General features: G+C 45.4%; 1 protein-coding gene across 4 annotated transcripts in view; it reads right to left on the reverse strand.

The window, feature by feature from the left end:
* 14-3-3zeta (tyrosine 3-monooxygenase/tryptophan 5-monooxygenase activation protein zeta) overlaps positions 1 to 15761 on the reverse strand; it is a 59312-nt gene that overhangs the window by 30344 nt on the left and 13207 nt on the right. The window contains exon 2 of one of the 4 annotated variants that reach the window (XM_071791929.1): positions 12380 to 12441. The exons of 2 other annotated variants lie outside the window; for them this stretch is intronic. The gene's annotated coding sequence lies outside the window, so the exon portion shown is untranslated. Of the gene's footprint in view, positions 1 to 5378; positions 5784 to 12379; positions 12442 to 15761 lie in introns of those variants that run through there. One more of the 4 variants, XM_071791928.1, reaches the window with a different exon arrangement.

Below are 15761 nucleotides of genomic sequence, written 5' to 3' on the forward strand. Positions count from 1 at the left end.
AATGAACCGGATAATTGTTGTCAAGGATGAAAGAATCGGAGAATGCCGGAAATAATGCCAGCCGTGTCACCTGTCGCACGGAAAAAAAATAATACGCGACGTTAATGCGTCGATCGCTGTACGATTTTTGTCGTCTCGTAATAACGCGAGTTTAATGTCAGAAAAAAATACAACGAAATTCTTCTGCGATGATTTTCGCGTTTGGCATGTGCACCGTCTACTCGCAATTGCGCAAAAGTACCATTGTTCGCCGGGAAAGTGTCGTTTTATAAATTCCAGGATCTCCCGATAAATCATCACAGAAATACGTTTCGAACGTACGCGACAATATTCCACAATTCTTGAATTTGCAAATTGTACAATTCGTAGATCCCAGTTTGCTTTGCAAATCTATAAATTCTAGAAATATTTGGTTTCCTGCATTTATTTGCTTCGGGGGATCTGAAATCCCCGACGAGTTAGCACTACGCTTCACAAATCTCGAGTGTCACGAAGCTCGCGTATATACAATAAATCATAAATCAGATTCATAATTCAGTTCAATAAATCGCTCAGTCTACACGCTAGTCTAACTTTATATACGTTTCACATTTTTAACGAGGAAGGTTCATCGAGATCAAGTTTTCTTCGCGCTTATACAATCTCGACCGTTTGTCTCGAAAATTTTGAAACTTGTAGATTTTATAAATTGCTGTCACCGTTCAAACTCGCCGCGCCCGGAGAAATTTCGATTCCGGAAATCGCGTCGTTCGAACGCCCGTCGTCACAATCCATAAATCCTCCCGCCCCCACGGATCCCGTAATAAATTCACGATAGCGCAATAAATTTGGATTAACGTCGAACGGAGGATCGCACCCGCTATTTCCCCACGTTCCATATTTAACGACGACGCGAATCGCTTCTTTACAGAGCGAGTGCGACGAGAGGCAAAAAGAATTCCGGGTCACGAACGATGGAAAGGCCCGAGATCCGGTTTCATTAATATACACTTCCGGTTCGTGGCGTTCGCCGCTCTCCCGAGATGCAGCACTCGAGGAAAGGGAGAAATATGACAATTCCGTGGATTCGTATTTCCGAAGTAACGACGTCTCGCGAAAAGAAATATAACGACTCCAACGATCGTTCAGCCGAATAATCAATCCAACAATATTTCCGTAATTCGAGATAATTACTTGAAGCTCGTCTGATAGATCCAGTGTGTAAACTTCTTTTTTAACTTTGTTAAATTGGAACCACTCTTATTAATTTGAGAAATAAACTATGATTGATGATATCAATTTCGCGTTTCGATCTATTCTACGATATCTCAAGGGGATAAAGTATCTAATTTGTCACTAAATGATCGAGATAGATTATCCATTAATTAAATGTAAAAAAGTGGCAGTTTATTAAGGAAAGAATTAACACTTGGCACACACAATTTTACGCGCATACTAGAGGTAACAGAAGCGCGAATTACCCCCGTGAGAACGCGAGGAACATGTTACACGTGGAAGATCCGTACGCGATACGCGACTCGCGGTTTCCCGCGAGGTAAACGATCGCGAAGATACGTCGACGTCCTTAATTGCGGAATTTATGTCGTATACGATGTCTCGCGATAGTTTTCAACCGGAATACAACAACCGGTTTGAAACACGAAGGCGAATTCAACGGCGGGTAAATATCGATCGGGGTTCCGGAAGCGTGTCTCTCGCTCTCGGCTCGCACAAAGAAACCCGGACAGAAATGTTGGGCGAGCGAGTAAAGGTAGGTGTATTCGGCGCCCTATATTTAATCGCACGCGATCACCTGGCTTCGGGCGGGTTTCAGTGGCGACGAAACGACGACGACGACGACGACGACGACGTCGAGACGCCCCGCGTCGCCGCTGAAATATTTCTGGCACGAAGAGAACTCTCGCAGCGCGGAGCGGCCTGCGCGAGCGGAACGCATCTCGCGCGCGCTCCAACTCGTTCCAATTCCCACCAAGTTATCCCCCTCGATCGCCTTCGAACGCGACATGCGATTCTGATTCTTATCGAGGGTACAGGAGCACTCCAAAGCGCGATAAGAGGGGCTTCCGTAAGAGATTCGCTGAAACAAATTCCCCGCATCAAGCTTCATCAACGATTTCGAGTCGGATTTTTATCAGCAATGATTCAATTCAAACATTTTTTTTCTACGATAAGTACTTATCTCTTCTCTTACAGATCGAAAATAGAAAAAGATTCCAAGGAAAGCGATACCTGATTTCTAATTGTTCGGGGACAGACTTATCATTAGTTCCGAAGAATTGGAAATTTTGATGGATGCTTTGGAGCGACGGGTTCTTAGAAATCACTGTCGCATCGTGACGCGGTGAGTTTTCCCTATTCCGTCATCCCCGTGTGGCGAAACGTTCGGTCGCGACACACACGATCCTGAAAGTAAACGCACTTTTTTTCCATTCCGCCTCGGCGCGGGAAGAATGCGGGCTGGCGTCACGCGTGGGTAATCGACGCTTTTGCAAGCGTTTTATGAATGCCTGCGCGAATACCTGGCAAGCGAGGCTGCGATTCCGAGTAAGACCGTCACTGCCATACGCACGCGATCGCGCCGCGATTCATTAATATCGGACGACTGCGTCGTAAACCGAGACAACCGAGTCTTCTCACGTGCCAGTGAAATTATTAATAGAAATATATAGTGAGACAATTCGAATAAATGTTAATGAAAAAAAGAGTGAGACGAGCGATACTCCTCAAATTGTTAGAAAACTACTCGGAAAAATGTCTCGTGATAAAATCTGCATTTTTTAAATTATTTCCTTATAATCTTTTTACTCATCGCTGTGACCCGTAAAAATTATGTCGCTAACTGCGATAAGCGTAAACTGTAAACGTTCATTTCGTTTCGTCGATTGATCACAAAACTCATCATTAAAATTAAAATCGAATTCTAGAATATCCTGTCACGTGCACACGTGCGATATGTTTTCGTTGTTAATAAAAATTATAGTAAATTAAATGGAGAAGGCTGCGATTAACTGTGGAAAATTTCCTCTCAAAATGTATCGCTCTCGCGTTACGAGCGGATTATCGATCGAATGTCACGGATCATCCGCGACTTTTTTTTTTTAGCGAGACGGAAGCCTGGCGAGACCGAATCGGCATCGCGGATTTTTGCGCAAACTCCCGCCTCGCGTAAATACGCGAGAGCAGACGGCGCTATCAGCCGCGAAGTAACACATGACATGATGCGGGCGCAGATAAACGCGGTAACTGATAAAATTGATATCTATATCCGCACGCCCGAGATGTTACGACGAGGCGCTTATCACATTTTTAATTCCTATCGCGCGTGCGATAACTCGTGACAAAATCGTGTTTCTACGGATTCGGAAAGTTGGACGTTGACGAAAAATGTTTTTTTCCCTCAATTCGGGTTTCTCTTTCTCTCTCACCGTCCAGAAATATCGGCCGTAATCGATATCAGCGTCAGAATAAATTCGATCGAAATTACAAGGACGTGCTCGGTGCCCCGCGGATCAATCTCGGCATTAAAATTCGAAACTTTATCCTCGTTCTAAAAATTGCCTCCCGCAATTACTCGTCGATATCGACCGTCACTTACTTGTCGCCATAAATACAGTCACGTGAAATAGGAGAGTAAAATATCATTGAACCGTCGCTATAAATATATCTAGGAAATAAGAACCACGGACTTCACACATTTAACGAGATCTCAAGGCCATCGATCGATCGGCATTTAAGATCCGCGCCTTGTTCTCCAGAAGAAAAAAAAAGTGAGGGGACAATCGCGTGCTGAGCGATCGATGGCTGGACCGACACGTGAAACCCACACGTCAGAGACAAGACGAAGAAAGCAAAAACGACTTATCAAAACATGTTCTATGCGACATAAATTCTCCGATATCACGAACAAAATTTAAGTAAGAAAATTCGGATGGTGGAAGCTGTCTAGAAATTTAATATTTAAAGTCAAGAAAATCGGAGTTCAGAAAATCGGAGTTAATAGGATCTCGTTTCTCTTTAAATTCCCGTCGAGTTCGGCCGGAAATTTATTTCAAATCCCTAAGGGCCGGTTGTTCCATCCTGTTGGTAAACTAATAGTTAATTATATCCATAGTTGCGGTCCACTTGACGCTACAAATGCTTCGGAGCATTCCTCTTCTCTTTTCTTTCAATGAAGAAGAACGCTCCAAAAAATTTGTAGCGTCAAGTGGACCGCAGCCTATCACGTCTCCTAATTTGAAGGAAAAACAAAAACATATATATGATTTATCTATTAGTTAGTTTACCAATAGGACCAACCGGCCCTAAGAAAATCAAATCGAAAAATGAAAAAAGATTCGCCACGATAATAATCCCTGAAAATTATTTCCGAGGAGTCCTCGTCAACGTCATGCCCGATCATAATGGGACACTTCCCATTACGAGAGCTCGTGGAGAAGCCGCGTCGGTCTACAAGAAAGACATATTTAGCCATGCAAAGTAGCTCTCGTGGGAGGTGGCGGTGACGGCGGCGGAACGCCGTCGCGACGAAGGTCGTCGCGGAGACGTGCTCGCCCGCGGCTCGCGCGGAGAAGCGGCGCGGGCGGCGGGCATCATCAACCGCCGTCGCGCCTCGCGCCATCCAGGTTGAGGTTATGGCCGGCGGAGGCGAGCGAGCGAGCGGCCGCCTTTTCGAGAGGGAGCCAGCCGTGGTAGCGGCGCCACGGCGTTACTTTCACGGAGGCCGAGACTGCCGAGAGCGAAATTCCCGGCCGCATTCTCCGACGGCGACGCCTCGACGCCGACGATTATCGCGAGGTCGATCGTCGGGGGGGAGAAAACCGCCCGATTGACCGATCGAGCGAGCGAGCGGAGCTATCGAAGGGGAAGAGAGATCGATCCACGCACCACGACGGTAACGAACCGAGCGACTCGTTATTACGCGTCAACGTCAATGCGGAGAGAGAGAGATACGCGTACGAGCCGTCGTTCTACGACGCAGTAACGACGCGGCGGAGAGAGATCGATAGCCGAGCCGGCCTCGCTTCGGTTTCTCGCTCCCTCGAGCCGACCGAGTCCCAAGTTTCCCACGAGAGCGCCGATAAGCGACGATCTGGAATTCTAGAAGCGTCGACGGAACGGCGCGGCAGCTACCGGCGGCGATTCGGTCACGCAGGAAGTGACGAGGAGTGCGTGGACGAAGCGCAGCCTGACCGACCGACCGACCGACCTGCGCGCTCACAGCATGCGGCTCCCGAGCGGGACGGAGCGAGGCGCGGAAGCGAACGTGCGACGAGAGAGGGACACGTCGGACGGAGACCGACACACCAGGGGGGGGGGGGGGGGAGAAAAAAATCCACACAAAGTGCGACGCAGAACTTGCGATTTTTTTTGCCACCTACCTATGGCTTACAGTCTTTTGTACAATAAATAACCGCGTAAATACACGATCTGCGGGGCGTAGATCCGTGCACCGGCTCGACTCGGACGAGCGCGCGGAAGAGGGCCAAGCGCGGTGAGGGAACGTTGCGTGTCGCGGCAACGACCCGGTATAACTCGGGATTTTTTTCCCTTCTCTCTCCTTCTTCCCTCCTTCCTTCCTTCCTTCCTCACCCTCTGCAGACCGGAAGGAAACACGCGCGCGCACGAGAGACGGACGAACGAGAGCGAGCGAGCGTGAACCTTCGGCGCGGAACGAGAGAAAACGAAAAAACTTCTGCCGGCAACTCTTTATTCCTCGGTCACACTCGCGGCTACGATACCACACATCCCTCGGCGACCACTCCCGCACGACGACTGAGCCGGCAACGCCGCCCATGGTCGGCGACTCGGCTCGCCTCGTGCCGGGGCTCGGCCGCGCTCGGCAGCGCTCGGCCGGCTCCGCCGCGCCTCGTGCCCGAGCCGAAGTATTGATCGGCTCGCGGCGGCCCGGCATGGCCGCCCCGTCGGCCTGGGTGGGGCAGCGGAGCGGCCGGAGCACACGGCCGTGTCCCGGGACCGATCCCCGACGTGCCGCGTCGCCGCCACGCTACACGGCGACGGCGACGACGCGACGGTTCTCGCCGTCTTTTTCCTTCCTTCCGTCTTTCTTTCTTTTCTTTCTTTCTTTCTTCTTTTTTTCTCCCCCTCCGTTTTTTCGGTCCTTCGCTCGCTCTTTCGATCGGCTGCTCCGACTCATTACTTCCCGTCTCGCTCGCTTTAATCGCCTCGAAACTGCCCACCTGATTCACTTCTCTTTCTCTCCGATTTCCTCTTCGTCGTCTAACTATTTATCTTACGCCTGTCTTGCTTTTTTTCCTTTCTGTCTCTGACCCGCTAAACGTCTATCACGCGTGTCCCGTCGATCCTCTGCTTATCCTGCGTTTTCTCCGTCCACCTTCCTGCCCTACTCCACCTCGGCTCGCCTCAAGCGTAATTTCGCAAGCAAAGATTAACCTGGAAAGAGCGATCCTTTTTTTCTTCCCGTCGTGAGGTTTTCCTCGCTCCCCATAGGTTTCCGCGAAAAACTGCGGCGAATCGGTACGGAGAGATACACTGCAATTTCTTTAAGAAATTGCCACTTTACGAAGAAATTGTATCGATATTTTTCCTATTCCTTTTTCTATATATATATTTATATCGTATTTTATTAAGCTTACGATGCTTACAATTAAAGAAAGAAAATGTTACATAATTGGCGATCTGAATTAAGATTTACGATCACAGAACCATTTGCGAAAGTATTGCGCGATCGAAAGTTGTACAGGGTATTTGACACAGAGACACAAGCGAGGACAATTTTTTATAAAAAAAAAAAAAAAAAAAAAAAAAACGGAGGAACAGTCGGTCTAAAATAAGTACCGTGGGTGGATCTGAAAGATCTTCAGATTACCATAAAAGCCTTTTCGTCCTTCTTGCGATCGTTGAACCGTATCCCACTTTCGCGGTAAATCAAAAGGATCCCACGAAGGCGGGATCACTCTCGCCGCCGTCAACGACTGGCCTCTCAAAGTGTCCGTGAAAAGAAAGGATTTTAAGAACCATAGACTTTCCACACTATATCTATATACTTTCGTCGAGTAACGCGGACTCCTGAATAGAAATATTAACGTATAGGTACAGCGTCTCGAATCAAACTGGCGAATCGAAAGTCGAGGAATTTGTGAATGACAATATTTATAACTTGCGCATGTTGCGATTCGCGACACGCGAGGAACGCGTGACCACTTTTTTTTCTCTGTAAATTCAACGATCTGTGAATCTAAGGAAGTTGAGGATACACAAATATACCGGAAAGCCCGACGCTTATTCTTAGGCCGGTTCTACAATCAGTCGTATGTCGCAACACAGCCTATGGTCCAATAAGGAAAATTTATTTTCGAAAAAGAAATTCTCTTATTGGACCATATAGGCTGTGTTGCGACATCCGACTCAGACATACGACTAATTGTAGAACCGGCCTTATTCATTTTGTTGCCACGCTCCAACGACGAATATTATACTTGTCCAATTTTGCGCCTGGCTTAATTACGAAAACAATATTTATCATCGGTGTCAGTTGGAAAGAATTCGGTCGTTTATAATACATTTTAGATTTATCGTTAGCGAAACGTGTGTGAATAGATTTACAGATTCATCGAGAATACATTTGTCCAATATCGCGCTTGGCTTTTGTTCAATTATGAAAACAATATTTGTCATTAGTGTCAGTTGGAAAGAATTCGGTCGTTTACAATACATTTTAGATTCATTGTTAGCGAAACGTGCGGATAGATCTACGGATCCATCAGAAAAGACTCTCCCTTCGGTGGACCTAATTTCCGCGTCCACGTGGAGGGTCAAACGCGGGTCGCGAATCTACGTCCCGAACGAGGGGTGTAACATCGGCAATTTCGATCGAACAACGATCCCCGACATCGACGATATCGCCAACTGGCGCGAGGTGACATTACGTCCTCTCGTGAAAATTTAAATGAAACGCGGTGTATCTCGTTTACTCGGTCTGGCGCTGCGGATAAAACGGCCGCGTAAATGAATCGCGGGCGTACATCCACACGCCCGGTGTTGTTATTCCTTCACCCGGTACCCGACATCAGTATGCATTAGCGGCAAATTCGATATATCTCGTGCCCCGTAAAATTTCGCTCGTGCACGAGCCGACAAACTCCGACCGTAATTCCATCCGTGAGACGAATTAGATCGTCTGAAAATGAGGAGCCGGTTCGCCGTGTAAATGTTTACCTGGAAATTCATAATCGCACTTTAACGAGTAGGTACTCCCGAAAATACACATACACGCGCTTAGTCGTAATTAGCTGGCAAATCTCCTAATATGTTTCACATAATATCTCAACCTTTCAAAATTTCCGCGCGTGTAATACTCTCCTAATTCCCTGTAGAAACGTACCGTCGTTCTCTCGTAATTTTCGTTTATTAAATAGATATCTTTGCTTTCACTTTCTCGTATATCTAATTCCCGAGCGCCGTCTCTCCCGCGTCTCTATATTTTCACTTTATAATTAATATAATTAATAGTTTATTCTTTGATTACTATATGATATACGTATCTTGCGTTATTATTTATAATTTGCGTACTTTGCATCGTCGGTATGTGCGCTATTAACGTCGCATGTCTTGTAATTTCATTTACGCAGAGGTAATTACATTTTAGAACATCCCGCTTCCCTGGAGAAATTCTGCTTTGTGATTTTTGCTCGTATATATTTGTTGAAACAAGCACGTTCGATGCGTTGGCAGGCGTATATTTACGCGCCGCAAGATCTGCACTCCCCCTGAAAGGTCATTCGTCAATTTCTTCTTCTGAAAAACCCGTACCGAGTATCGAATTAAACTACGGTTTTGTTTACTCAAACGCGAATATATTGCGTCCAATCATAAATTTATATCAACCTCCTAATCCTTATATACACAATTTATTTACACACGCCCCGAAATATACACAAACCATTAATTAAAAACTTCATGGCACGGCTTCGTAGCTTCGCATAATAATTTCCGCAACGATGTACAAATGTGTTTTTCGTTTAAAAAAATTTCCATATTTACAAACTTGTAAATTCTGTTTATTCAGACAAAGCCGTTCCCGTTTTCAGTGAATTCATTTAATACGCTCCGATTGATATTAATATATAATCCCTCTATTGTGACAATCTCTTTCACTACAATCTGTTAATAATGAAGAGTGAAATTAATGCCATGAAATATAAATTATAAAGCAAATGCACGTATTACTGACTTTCACGTACAAACTACGACTCCAATTGGCATTTGTAACTGTAAAAAAATACCCCCGAGACCCGCTAATGGAAAAACGAACGGACGGCGCGGCGGGCGCATCGAGTGTAATTTTTTAATTACACGAGAAAACTCGTGACACGGCGGAAACTCGTGTCGCGCACGAGCCGCGATATGTCAAGGGCTATATTATCGAGGGTACGGAAAAACAACGTGCGGGACACGTTTGCTGAAAAACCGCAGAGCGGACTGTATGGGGTGGCGGAAAGTTGCGAGCGTGCGAGAAGTGCGAACGAAAGCACTTTTGTCCGCGTCCGTCGCGTTGTCTCCTCCCTCGTCTTTCTCCCCGGCCACGCGCGCACACGCCAGACCCGTGCGCGGGCACCGCATCGAATGAATAACTGAAAACAATGCGGAGCGAAAGCGAGGCGCAGTATACCGTGGCGCTCTCGTAACATCGATCGTAAGATTACAATTGGGTTAAAACGGTCGCCCGTCTCGGCGGTGGAGAAGCTAAGGACCGGACCCGATCAACCGACGTCGACGCTCAACTCTGGACAGGCTCTCTCTATCTTGGCTCCATCGGCTTTTTTTTGTCACCGTTTCCCGATTGTTTTCAGATAAGATGTACTTTCGGTCAATAAAAGCGATAAAAACACGACCTGTGTCCACGTAACTTGCTCCCAAATCTTTTCTCGTGAAGTTCCGTACGTCAGCTTTATTACAGAATATGGACTTAAGAACATTAGTCAACGGTCTAATCGTATTTCGTAAAGAAAATTCCATTTCACGGTTTGAGTCACTCCGAGAGCAAGTTTTCTAATCTCTTGCTTCGAAACTACGCGTAAAAGATAATTCAATCTCAAATAAAAGAGACGATTCACTGTTTCATTTTCTCTACGAACAGATCAAGTTAATTTAAAGTTATTTTAAAAGATTGTCGTTGTAACGATTGGTAGGTGATTGGTTTGAACAATGACGGAATGTCTCGCACCAGCCCGGTCATACGATGTCATTGAAGCAGGAAGGCTAATGAAGAACGACGGAGGGAGAGAGAGCGGGAAAAAAGCGTGCATGGGGGGCGAGGGAGGAAAGCTGGGAGAAACAAGGGAAAATACATGGGGTGAAGGATGACTGGAGCGAGACGCAGCTACGCGAGGTCGCGAGGAAAGCGGCAGAAGACGAAGAGTAGAGAAAAGGGGATGGCGAGGTGCGCCGGGAGGGGAGGGGGATGGGTGGCGGTCGGAGGTTGCCGAGGCTGAAATGAAATATTGATCTGTGGAGGCGCGCGCGCGCGCGGCGCAACCCCTGCAGCCGACCCGCCCTTGTCCACCATTTTCCGCCGATCTCTCTCGCCGTTGTGAACGCCGCCGAAATTCTCGCCGATTTTGCCGAGATCTCTCGCGAATCGTTATTTCGCCGCCCGCTACTCTCGATCAATCTTCCCGCCTCTCCCCGTCGTTATCGTTAATACTAATTGAAAGCGGTAAGAGAAAGAGAGAGAGAGAGAGAGAGAGAGAGAGAGAGAGAGAGAGAGAGAGAAAGAGAGAAAGAGAGAGAGAGAGAGAGAGAGAGAGAGAGAGATCGGAAAGATAGCGTCCACGAGGAAAACTTGCGTCGTAAAAACGTGGATTAAGCGAAGAAACTGTTGAACTCCAGATTGGTTCTTCTACTACAATCTTATCTTATCCGGAATTACAATGTGTATACACGATAAGCAATCGTTGATCTATTTGAACACGATATTAATTAGTTTTGTGTAACCATGAGAATACCTAAATTCTTCCGATCTTATTCCTCCTCCCATCCTTTATCGAGAAATTCATTATTAAGTACACGGAGAGAATTTTCTCTTATTTACCCTGAAATCATGGTAGTTGTGGAACAACATGTACCACCAAGAATTTTATGCGAGCTATTCTGATTAATATCTACCATAATAAGAAATATTAATATCTATTACATTAAAACATAAAATATGTTGAATTAATTCTATTAAAATATATCTAGAAAATTTCAATAATTTTTCAAAATTTACCGATCTACTTTTGGTCATTTTTATCACGTTGTTTGTAAAAATGTCTTGTATATTTAAAAAATTCCTTGGTTGCCAAGTTGTCCCAAATTTGTAGTAAATTTAAGGGTAAAATATAACAAAAAATTATCTCCGTGTAGTTAGGAAAAATTCTCCGCAACAACGGATCCATCTTCGCAAAATCGCACGGCGTAGATGCGTTGAACTTTCTGCACGCGCGACTTTAATATGAGCAAATAAAAATGTATCGATAAAGGTCAAATGAAAGCACGCCTGGCGAAATAGAAATCTACTAAAGACAACGGAATAACGTATCAATTTTTCGCGAAAAATAGGGAAAAAAACATTCGCTGCTGTGAATACCTGCCCACGCGCGCAATTTCACACGGTGACAATTAATGACGATTTCTACCCGTGCGATTGTCATCCTGCTCCGAACGTATCTCGATCCAATATCTGTCGATACGACGTAAAAATGCACGCGCGAGCATACGGCTCAAAATGAAAATCCCCGTCGCTCGATGTTGTCCGTAACGACGTGCGACGTACCGGGTGAATCGAAAGTAACGCGCGATTGAAGAGACCTGATTCAACAAAACACGGATATCGAAGTTGATTGAGACTCTTGACCTCCCCCTAATTCTTTAGGCGCCCGACTTCCCTCACAAATTCGTGGCATTAAGCTCCCTGATCCTTGGGATTCGTAGAGACCTTCCGGAACTTGATCGTTTGTTTCGAAACTTGGATCTCGCGAAATCCCCGGATTACGTAAGTTTCGATATTCCTTGTGTTCATAATGCGACGCAATTTCGCAGTTGTATTCCGGATATCAGAAACGGCTCGCTGCAAGCGACGGTGCGCGAGTTGAAGAACTCGTTTGTATCGTTATACCCGTTTCCGCGAGAGAGCCATGCAGACGTATCGATATCGGACGGTAAATCTCCGCGGATGAATATACCCCACGTGGGGGAAAAAAAACGGCTTGCCTACCTGGAAAAGCTCTACTATTACGCCGTGTGAAAAGCGTGCGCGAGCGTCTGGCGCACGTTTGTGTGCGGGAAACATGCGAGAGAAACCTGCGAGGGTATGCGGCATGTTGGTTAACGAAAATCGATAAAGGGCGGTTTTACGAACCAATTTCTGCGGCGATACAGTGTCTTCCTCGTCGACGTCGATGGAAGGGTTGGCGGACTTACCTGCAAAAAGAAATAGCAATGCGTTATTTAAGCATAAATCAAATCTGACGCGCGAGATTTTCATCTCCATCCATCATCTCGTAATCTTTCTATTGTAGCGCCGTAATATTCTCCGAGGATTGTCGGCAGTTAAATGTAAATTTAATATTGCAAGATCGTGTAAATTTATGCGCTACGGAATATCATTCGCATTTACCGGTATTTTCAATCGTGAAAAACATGTCGGTATCGCGCGTTGAGATTAAATGTAAAAAAAGATTCTCTCTAAACGTATTGGAACTCCTCGGTGAGAACATATCGATACACGAATCTTTACGTCCACGTGAATCGGTAATTTAACAAACGCTCCTGTGTCGCGCCTGCCATTTAATAGAAATTCTCGACACCTACCCGGTGTGGGCGAGCCTTTAACGCTCCGCTCGGAGACCAGCGTTATACACTAGGTTAGTAACAAATAGATCAATATTGGCTCGTGGTTTGCGTGTGACGCATCGGGCCGCGTATGAACTCATTTCCGCCGGGCCATCGCCGATCGCGAGAAGAGGAGGGGAGGTATTTTCATTTCGTCCCCCGTCAAAAGTGAACGTTTATGTTTTAAGCCTTTGAGTCCACGAACTCTTTGTATTCCCGCGAGTCTCAAGACGCACGAATTCAACCCGTTCTTGGACTTCAAAAGGTGATGCGGATCTTACAGGAGAACGTTTGGAACTGTCCCTTTCGATGGGGTTTGGATATGTTGTAGAGTAGCGAAAAAATAGACATCACGTATTTTTTTTTTATCGGCTTTGATAGCATGTTTAAGGATTAAAACAACTCTTTGAAAAAAATTCCTTGATTACGAGTGAAAATCTCTGAAACAATGAGATATATGAAAAAATGTTTTAGATGAAAAGGTTACGGTAGTATAATGTAATCTCTATAAACGTGTATTTAGATTTGTATTTTTTTAAATGTCATATTTTATATCCTCCCACCTTTCAATATTATTTTTGCAAGAATATAACATTTTAAAAATCTAAATATACGATTACACAGAGATCACGCGTAATACCGTAACCTTCTTGTCCAGAATATTTTTTCATATACCTCACGGTTTCATATTTACTCGTAATTGAATATGGAATTTCTTTCGAGGGATTGTTTCAACCCCTAAACATGCTTCAAAGCCGATAAAAAAAATACGTATGTTATTTTTCGCTATACTCTACAACATATCTAAAGCCATATCAAAATCGGTGAAAGACAATTCGAAACGTTTCCTCGTTAGAATCCACTGCATGATCTTTCAGCGAATTCGTCGATTCAAAGTCTGCGAAATTCCTCTATTTTCGGATTCGCATCGAGGCGTAAATGCGCAACCTTCGAACCTTTATAACGCATTATCTACCGTACCGTGGCTAAAGTGATGTACCGTATTACGCAGAATCGTGAATTTTCGCCGATGGATTCACGATGCAATTGCTAATTCTCGCGTGAATTACCCGCCGTAAATTCTCGCCGACGTCGGTCGTCGCACGTGCCTCGATTGAACGCGCCCCCTCGGAAAGGAGATCGATACACGCGTAGTAATAGTAAACAGGCGGTCATACGGTTACTCCTTTCCCCCCTTTTTTTTTATCGGTCGACCCGTCGACCGCGGATAAGCCGCGGGTTCGCTTTTAATTGGCAAACGGCCGCGAACCGGCGGCCGATTCGCGCCGCGGAGCAGCGTGAATGCACTTTTTCTCGTAGAGCCGCGGTGCGAAACCGTCGCGCGGGCAGCGCAAATCGAGGACGGACACGACGGGCTTTAACACACGACACTGACCTTGCCCACTTGATCGGAGAATCTCCACTCGTCTGCGGAATTATCCCGCGGAGAGTTTCCGAGTGACGCGCGCGGCGCGATAACGCTCGTGTGATTCGAATTTACGTCGCGTCGTTCCGTTCGTGAATGAATCCAACGATGTGTCTCATCTTCGTTTCCGAAAACGAGATCACGCCGCGATTTCAGTCGAAATAATCCAGTTCTCTATCTTCGATAATTTCTCTACAAGCGCGACGTGTGACGTGCGACGTTCGTTATAAATACTCTCGTGCTAATACATACCCGGATTGAAATTAAATCATGAGATTTTATTCTTTCATTCGTGGCCGTATACAATGAAGTTGCTTTTAGCGTAGCGCCGTTCGATTTGTGTCACGTTGCTCGGAATAAACATCAGTGTCACCTCTTACGTTCTATTCTTCCCCGACTTCGACCTACGTGTTTTTACCTTTTTTCGAAATGTCATGTTCGGGATATACTCTCTCGTTATAATAATAACATCGTAATACTATACGAAGTCCAGATTAAAACTTATTAACGTGACAATTCATTTTCAAAGCTAATGGAGGGACGAGTTAATTAAAAATTGTATTTAGACTTATTAGGTATTAACGCTGAGTTTTTCAAGTAACATTCACACCTTTCTTTAATACAAGCGAGAAACGATTGGACCGTTAAATTTTTACGGCACGTACTTAAAAAAATGTGTCACAAAATTGTAAAAATAAAATGAGATATGGCGAAACGCCTCTATATCCGTTTACGCAACTAAGGCCGATAAATACCTAGGCACTTGTACTCGAGGAAAAACATAGTTTATCGCAGCCAACACAATGCTAGGCGATAAAGTTTGTACGCGAATGAAGCGACTGACCATTCAACATCGCGTATAAATTACATTGACGTGAAAGAATGCATTTCTCTTATCTTCATTGTCATTTTAGAACTAAAAAGAAAATAGAGCGGAAAGGAAATATAAACAAGCCAATAAGATAGCGCACTAACAACAGAATTGGAGAGAAAATTTAGAGAAAGATCAAAGTCAGGGAAAAGGAAATTTGGAATGAGAAAAGTCGTTAAAAAAATAAAACGTAAACCACGTATATAGTGAGAGCATCGGCGACAATAGGTGTTTCAAAACCGATGCAAGCTGTTTTAATCTCCAAAAGCGATTTCCACGAATTTCAATCTCGGGAACATGTGACAGTGAATAAAAAGTTGGAAGGGTAAAAACAACCGTCCAGCCGGTGGTGGCGTAAACGTTGGTCGGAGACTCGAAAGCGACGTCGATCGATATTATCGCCCGTCGAAAATACCAAAAAAGCAGCTAGAAATACGGACTTCCCGCCAGCGAAACGACATCACGAGAGAAGTTTCGGTTCTCGACGCGGAAAACACGACGTCGGCGACGGCGACGTTGTCGGCAGATCGGTTCGAGCCAATCGCCATCGCGAGCAGCTCAATGGTGCAGCAACAGCAGCAGCAACAGCAACGTAAATCGATAATTACATAT

The sequence above is a fragment of the Temnothorax longispinosus genome, chromosome 10, assembly GCF_030848805.1.
Source record: "Temnothorax longispinosus isolate EJ_2023e chromosome 10, Tlon_JGU_v1, whole genome shotgun sequence".
In the NCBI taxonomy this organism is placed as follows: Eukaryota; Metazoa; Arthropoda; class Insecta; order Hymenoptera; family Formicidae; genus Temnothorax; species Temnothorax longispinosus.